The following is a 9,216-nucleotide window of genomic DNA, read 5'->3' on the forward strand; positions in this document are numbered from 1 at the left end:
GAACTTCTTCTTTCATCACCATAGGCTTTTGCTCATATGTTGTTTCATTAAATTCTTCTGTGTCTGCCAGTCCTTTTGATACAGTGACTCAGTATATTCTTTCTATCTTCTTTTAATACTTCCTGGATCATTTAATATTCTACCTAAAGCATCCTTGATTATAGCAACTCGAGGCTTGAATTTGTTCTTCCTTTCCTTGAGCTTCAGAAATGCTGAACAAGTTCAGCCCTTCTGATTTTCGGACTCTGGGAGCTTTACTAAATCTTATCCACCATGGGTGACCCTTGTGACACTTGATACACTGGTGGCATAGTTTTCATCTATCACAGAAAGTACAGCAAACTGACAGACAAGTGTACTAATTAGAACAACGTATTCCTCATATACTGACAGTTTAATGTTGTACTTCTAATACCAAATCTCTACCTTGAAATGCATATAACTAAGGGGAATTTATAATTTTATATACTTAACACATTGCCATCCCGTTGAATTCACTTATAATAGACTTTTTAGCTGGGCATCAGTGGATGTAAACCACATGGTAGGAATTGCTCCTTATTCTTTCCTCTGGCATCTGGTGTATCTGAACTACCTGCCTTTAATTGGACAACAAATGTCCTTAACTGTTAGACCACGGGAGATTCCTTTATTAATTTCAGTTGTTTTAATTTTACACATAAACACATTGTACTTTTGGTAAAATTTTCATATAAACTGAAACCCCCAATAGAGAAATTAGGATTTCTATTGTGATAGCTTCTTAGACTACAACTCTAAACTTACCAGTTGATGGGTTATTAATATTGCTTGGTCACATCTCATTAAAATAATATTTTCTCATATACTAGTGATTTTAATTAGAGCTTAAATTCCTTTATATACACCTTTTCTTGGCTCTTTGACTTGTCTTGGGACTTTGTTGTATATTTTTCCTGTTTCTGAAACCCTTCTAGAACTGGAGTTCAACTTATAAAAACTAATTAACCTCATTTGGTTTGAGTCCTCTTTTTATTATTTTTTATACTTTTTTAGTCTGTGATTTTCATTCTGTGAACCCCCTAAAAAGATATCTATTTGTTCAGAAGTAACAAAGTTCAAGCTCTTTCCTCACCTCATTATTTTATATTTTGAATAGGATTATTATTTTTAAATTGTTTAGACTCCAACCTAAATTTTAAAAAATATAATTAAGGAAAAATATACTTACTGCTTGACATAATTTATTTTTTTTCAAATTTCTACTTTTCATTTCCCTTACTGTAAAAAAAAGTGTTTCTCTGCCATTATCTTACATTATTTAAAAACTATCAGTTTCTCCAGTCTCTTTAAATTGGACAATAGAAGCTAATAACGTCAGGTGCAATAGATATTTCTGTTAATATGCATTTTTTTCTTTAAAATTATTTACATGAATATAAAAATTACTATTATATTATTCTTTCAAACCAAAATGCATTCCATTCAGTTAATATCTTGAACATCATCCAGTATGTGCCATTTAGACTTGTGTAATGCATCATCAGTGTTACATAATATTATACTTTCTGACTATTTCCTCCTTTTTCATTTTCACTGTTCTTTCCCACAATGTCCACCTGGCCTTTACTTCTTGCTGACTCCTGGTATTTTCATTGTAAAATGAGATTCTATCTGAGAAGAGCCTGGTCCTTAAATATTCACGGGAAATAGGATTCATCATCATTTTCCTGTGATGCTCCAATACATTTTTTTAAGAATGAGATGATTTAAATTGAAATCAGATTCTACCAATTACCTAATATACCTCGCTAATATTTTATAGTTTGAAGGAGAGAAGAAGGATTGGATATTGTCATGGATATTAATAGGCATGCTATTTATTTTATAGTCATCTACTTTTCCATTTACCAAATGGTGTAGGGTAATATTAATGAAAGTAACATTATTTAATTTCCCAATATTTGTGCCAAATATTTCATCATTTACTTCCTTTTTTATGTAAAATACAGACAAAAGAATAAAGAAGACTCTACACTTGGTAAAATTCAGTGTCATAGAAAATGTATCTGTATCTTCAACCAAAGTCAGTGCTCACACCTTTAAGTTGAAATTTTTTTTACATTATTTATCTTGTTTGTTGATTTTAGGTAACTCTAAAAATCATATTTAAAAATGCACATAAGAGAGTAAGGTACCCCCCCAAATTATGACAATTTACCAAAAGAAGAGTCAAGAAGGGAACTCCGTCTACTAGATCTGAAGTTATCCACAAGACCGTGGTGTTGTTGATGATGTTTGATTTTGAGTCAAGCACAACTCATTGCGACAATGAACAAAAGGTCTGAAGCCTTTCTATAACTATCAGTCTTTATCAAAGTTCAGAGAGTTTTTGGAGGCATGTTGTTTAGGAAGCAGATGCCACTCCTGCTTCCAAACCTGTCTTAAACTGGGAGCTCCACCAAACACTATCCACCATGGGTAACATTGGCATAACCATTGTGGCATTTGACACCTCAGTGGCACAAAGTTCATCATCACAGTACACCCAGATTATCTCAGCACAGCATATTGATGGAAGAATGCTGTACCAGTTAGAAGAATGTTCATCCAAAATATAATAAACAATTTAAAATACAAAGGCCCTCCCCAAGGTCTTATTGACTCTAAACAAAAGGCAAACATTAAAAACAAACAACAACCAATTTAGTGTGGTGGTGGTGTTGTTATGTGCCATTGAGTTGCCTGCTATCCCTGCCTGTCCTGAGCTAGTCTCACTAATTCCAACAAAATAACCCCCATGGCCCCAGAGACAAAATTTTCCTGTTTCTAACTTTCTTTCTCTTATTCTACATGAAAGTTAGCAAGGCTTGTGAATACCTCCCCTCCCTTTTCCAGCCATCTTTTTTTTTTCTTCCTACTGTGATCACGTTAACATATTTCTATCAGGCACAGTCTTCTCACTAAAGAAAGACTTTGGTGGCCTGGAAGATAAATAAGATTCATGATTCTAGGCTTCTAAAAAGAGGAAACATTGCAGTAATTTTATTGTCTTGTCAAGGAAATTATTTTCATTTTCTTTTACCATTTTTGCAATAGAAATCTAAGAGACAAGCTTGCTCTTGGATTCAAATATATTTTCACACATCAGCTGAATTAGGATTATACAGTGGTGTGTGTGGTAGGTGGAGGTGTGTGTATGTGTAAAAGAAATGTTGCTGTAAGGTGGACATTTGATAAAATCTTAAAAGATCTAAAATAATTTCTCATCTTTTATGGCTGAGTGATAAGAAGTTGTGTTGTCAGGTGGTTTGAATCCATCAGCTGCTCTGCAAGAAAGGGGAATTTTTCATTAGTACAATTTACAACCCTTGAAAAATACTCTAGAGGGTCAGCTATTATTACATCCTGAATTAACAGACATGATGTTGTTGTTGTTGTTGATTGCTGTCAAGTCAAGCATAACTCACAGCGATGCTTTGAACAAAAGTTTTGAAGCCCCTCTAAAACTATTGACATTTATCAAAGTCCATAGAATTTCCAAAGGCATGTTGTTTAGGAAGTGGATGCCACTCCAGTTTCCATACCTGTCATAGTATGTTATTGTTGTTATATGCCATTGATTCACCTGCGATAAATAACGACCTTATTATGTACAGCACCTCTGAAACCTTCCCTGTCCTGATCAGTCTCACTATTTCTGACACACCCACCCCCACTGCCCCAGTCACTGTATCAATCCATCTCATTCGGGGTCTTCCTATTCTGTGCTGTCTGTCCACCCTTCTGAGCATGATGTCCTTCTCTAAGACTGATCTCTCCTGGCCATGTGTCCAAAGCAAGTTAGGTAGAACTTCAAAATCCTAGACTCCAAAGAGAAACTTCATTTCACCCTCTCTAAGACAGACCTATTTGTTTTCTTGGAATTCCATGGTATGTTCAAGACTCTTCTCCAGCACTACATCTTAAAGGCATCTATTTTTCTTCTGGCATCCTTAGCTGTAGTTCAACTCTCTGAAGTATAATAAGTAATTGAGAAGACCATGTCCTGGATTAGGTGCACCATTGTATCTAGACTGACACTGCTGCTCTTCAGCACTGTTTACAGGTTCATGACAACAGATTTCCCCAACACAATTCATTCCTGAGAACTAGTGTTAAGAGTGTTGACTCTGGATCAAAGCAAGCTGTAATTATTAACAACCTCAATCTCTTCTCCATCTATCATGGTATTGGCCATTGGCCCAGTGGTAAGAATCTTTGTCTTTTTGATGTTTAACTTCAATCCACATTGAAGACTGCAGTCCTTGACCTTTTGCAGCAAGAGCTTCAGGCATTCTTCAGTTTTAGCAAGCAAGGTTGTGTCATCTGCATATCGTAGGTTGTTATTAAGTCTTCCTCCAACCTTGAAGTCACAATCCTCCTCATAAAGCCCTGCTTCCCTAGTGATCTGTTTCGTGGACAGATTGAAAGGACAATGGAACAGGATGTATCCCTGATGCAGCAACTATTAGTTCATGACCCTCTTATTTTATGCACAGAGTGAAGGTATCACTCTAGAGAGTATGTTGTTGTTGTTGTTAAGAGCCATCGAGCAGTAAACAACTCACAGTTACCCTATGAATGAAAGACCTGAACACTGTATAACTTTCATCATTTCTCCACATTCATAGAATTTCCAGGGGCAAACTATTTTAAAAGTGGATGCCACTCCTGCTTCCATGTTTGTTTTAATTGGGAAGTTCCACCAAACACCATCCACCATGGGTAACCATTATCACATTTGACACATCAGTGTCACAGTGTTTAGTATCACAACAACTATGAGTTTCTTTTGTATAGCAAATGAACACTTAGAAATAACATTTAGAAGAATGTTTGACCAAAAACAATTAAAAACCAGGACTGAGGGCTACAGAGTAAAATCACCCACTCTAGAGAGGATAGTGTATTTTAAAAAAACAAAAACAAAACCACAAAAAAACACCAACAATAACCCCAAAACACAAAAACCAACCACCAAAAACAGGAAAGCCTGCAAGATTAAACATTTCTCCTGAAACTAACACATGCTGTTGTTCTGTGCAGTCAAGTCAGAGCTGACTCATAGTGGACCCTTTTTGGATTTTAAGAAGCAGTAAATCACAGGCGAGAAGATTGTCATCTTTCTTCCGTGGAGCAATTGGTGGATTTAAGCCATGTGCATTTTTTATCTCAGTTCAGTGTTTGCTAGTAGGCAACCAGCATTACCAAAATAATTTATGATAGAAATAAAAGGTAAATAATGATTTATATGTTTCATACTTCTGTGGAATAAAAATACTAATATTATTTATGTGTGGAGACATTATACAGTTTGTGTAATTAGTGTTCAATATATAATAAATATCACATGTCTGTTACTTTAAGGAATCTCTCGTTGCTTAGTCCATAGTGAATGCACTACCAGCCCAAAATTTGCTTCTGTGATGCTTTGAATCCATCAGTGTTTCCACAAGAGAAGGATATATGCACTTCTTGCATGTAATAAAAAACCTAAAAAAGCAAAAAAAAAAAAAAAAACCCACCAGAACCAAAACCAAAAAGACAATACTGAGAAGTCAACTGTGGGTTGAATCTGACTCAGTAACAAACTTTTGTTCATTATCTTGAAGTTGTGTTCATAATGGTTCCTATTTAAGTTTCTTCTGTATTGTGGTAGGTGCTGACAAATTGATTTTAACTTTTATCAACATATGAACAACAAAACAAAACACTGCTCCAACCCACACCATTTTCCTAAGTGTTGCTATGTTGGAGCCTTTTTGCAGTCACTGTGCCAATCCACTTATTGATAATCTCCCTCTTTTTCACTCTCTACAAAGTTCCCTTGTGAAGCCCCCAGAATTACATATTATAAAACTTTTATCACTGACCACTAACTACTCCTCCTGTTATGTGTTACTGAACTGAAATCTAAGCATTGAGAGATTGAACTAGAATAAACTACTTTTTTCCTTGTACTAAACCTCTCCTTTTTCTTTCATTTCCTTTCCCTCACTTGCAATGTGGTATCCCTAATTTTCCTGTATACAACAAGCTTTACCTACACTTTGATTCATGAGCCACTGACAACCTTTTAGGTTTCAGATGGTTGGGGCTTCCTCTGGCCTTTTTATTATTAGTGAGTAGGTAGATGTAGGGCTATTGCCAATGATGTTAATTGTGTGTAAAAGTCCCCCTGATGGTCCAATGCTACTACCTCTTTCATTTTCTTTAGATTGACTTCTCTTTTTTTTCTTTTACCACAAAAACTTCTTGGAAAAATACTTGAGTGTTTATCTCTGATCACTTCCCATTACCTACCTGGAAACCTGAACTCTTGTAAATAGCCTCTGAGAACCTGCTGAAAGTTAGTGAATTGTCTCCAACTCAAGGGCACTGAGGAAATGAGGGATATATGCTAGACCAAGTGTTGGCTAATGGTGTGGCTGTATTAAATATGTTAGATTCAGTGAAAGATATTTATTCTAGATTTGGTTTAACTTTATTTGTTAAAAAGGAATAAATACCATCCCTTCCTGTGAAGAGCAAAAGAGATAGAAGAACTTCTGACCAATATGGAGCAACTAAGTTCTGCTATACCTTCCCACCTTAAACAATTTATTAAAAATAAATTAAAATATATAAAACAACAGTTTTAGCACATGACAGTAATCCTTGAAATAAGAAGAAACAAACCAGGTAGGATCTAGAATAGCTCTATTTTCCTGCCTGGGCAGTTTCTAAACCACAACAGAGCTGAAAACAATTTCAACAAGTGCAGAAGATTATGAATTGAGAAAATAGAGTTGCGAATTTAGGGGGCCTTCTTGGCCAAAACTTGCAGAAGATTAAGATGAGATAGCTGGATGAAAAAGTGAAAGCCACACAAAGTAAGTACTTTTTGTTGAGAGTTCCCTGTTGCCCTCAGCTGAGTACTGGCCAATGCGTCCCTTAGACATTTACCAAAGGCAAGGAAAAGAACTGCCATAAAGGATCAAGTAAAATAATCTTTGAAGCTCACAGGCCTATAAATGATGATTTCCCTTAAAAGTCAATATAAAAACATTATAATACAAAGACTATTATGTAGAGTATTTGAAACTATTATTTGGAGAAAAAAATAGAAAGATCTAGTTTTTAAGGTGATTCTGAATCATAGCTACCCCATTTCTAAGTAGTGCAAACAGTTTGTAATTAACTCTTATCCTAAGGGTCTGAAGTTCAAAACCACCCATTATTGCTGTGGAATAAAATGCTGGTGATACACCGCCATGAAAAATCCCAGGCAAGACTTTGAAACACCGTGAGTCATTCCACTAGTAGAAACAATGAGCCCCAGACTGGACGCTATTCTGGTCCCACCTGACAAGATTAAAACAAGCCTCAACATGTTTTGACCATGTCCAGTTAAAATACATTGTTTACAATTAGTTAAAGGAATATAAATTATCCAGCATCCCAAAAGGCTAAAAAGTCCTCTAATCATGATACAAAGAATCGGAAAAATATGTCTCATATTGGAGAGGTAAAAATCAATAAGTTGGAACAAATACAAATATTGAACAAATAATAGATTAAATGCACAAGGACGTTAGAGAATTTTTTTTATAATTTTATGTCAAATACCTAAGAATGAGGTATGAACATAGAAAAACACATAAAATGATCAAAGTTTGAACTCCTACTGAAAAAATAATATATTAAAATGTACATTAACACCTATCAGCATAGTTTCCTATAAAACCTCTCTTGTTTTTTTTTCCCCCCATCAAGAATCTCTCTTCTGCGTTGCAATAGTCTTTGTAGTATAATGTTTTTATATTGACTTTTAAGGGAAATCATCATTTATAGGCCTGTGAGCTCCAAGTTAAAGACTTCATTAAGATCTGTCTGACCAAGGTTCTAAGTTTCTAGGGTACATGTTGTTATATGCCATTAGGTTGACTAGGCTCAGAGCATCAACCTTGTTGTGAACAATAGCTCTGAGCTCTGCCCTATCCTGATCTAAACTCACTGCCTCTGACACTACTGCCTCCATTGCCACAATCACTGTGTCAAGTGAAAGCAAACTTGTTTAGTTCCTGGTTGGGAAGACAAAAATCAGGATCAGCTTCTGAATTACACAATCTACTATTTTTAGAGTTTAGCATAGTGTTTGGGATGTATCAAGAAAATAATAAAAGAAAGAAAGGCATGAGAGTGGGGAGGGATGGGTAGAGAAAGGAATTAAAAAAAATAGAGAAGTAAGTGACAGCAAGGAAGGAAGGAGAAAAGCTGCTGACATGGCCAAATAACTAGTCTACTTCAATAGTTTAAAAAGCTCCAGAGAATTGGCTACTTCATAGAAATTTAATGTAAATGCATGGATTTGTTGAAAAGACCTGATCAAACAAACATGTTTAATTATATCATCTTCCTTAAGTGAAGGAAAATTGAAAGTAATCATTACATAGTCATTTAAATTCATTGATTTAAATATCAAAGGGACACATAATTTATGTGTAAAACACCCTAAAATGCCACAAAGCTTATGATAAAAAAAGCAGTAAATAAGAACTTCTTATGCTTCTGTGATGGATGGGACACTTCAATCAGCTGAATCTTTCAGAAGCTAAATTCAATACACAGGAACATACCTCCTTAAAGCTACTTTTAAAAACTGTAACTCAATGAGACAGAAGCTCTAGAGACCACAAGGCTTCTCTACTGAGTGTGAAACACATCTATCTATTTGAAATTACTGAGCAATGCTCCCTGAGCTAAGATGAACTCTTCAAGACTTTGGGGATTGGGGGTGTGGAGGGGCTCAAAATCTTTGGCTTTAACCAAATTTGTTTTACTGTGGAGGAAAAGGTAAATTATCAGATTGATATTGTTTGCTCATAAACATAGGGAACATTATGTATTCAGAAAAGGAAGCAAGTCTTCTTTAGAAGGGGTTCAGTGGTGAATAAGAAGGAACCTTTTGTGAAATTTCTGCACAATGATCAATTTTTAGATCTCTAAATGACTGATTGGATCTCCTGTTAATGTGAAGGATTAAACAACTCAAGTATTGCTCACAATATTAATTTATTTTTTATTTGACATAGCCTTTTTTTTGTATGGAACAGAAAGCTTACTAAATTTATACTAAAAGCAGAATTTAGCAACCATGTATTAACTGGAGAATAATTTTGGGTTTTATGTCACTCACTTAAATATATATATATA

Source organism: Elephantulus edwardii, unplaced genomic scaffold (assembly GCF_000299155.1).
Source record: "Elephantulus edwardii isolate Elephantulus edwardi_28Jun2011 unplaced genomic scaffold, EleEdw1.0 scaffold00019, whole genome shotgun sequence".
Lineage (NCBI taxonomy): Eukaryota > Metazoa > Chordata > Mammalia > Macroscelidea > Macroscelididae > Elephantulus > Elephantulus edwardii.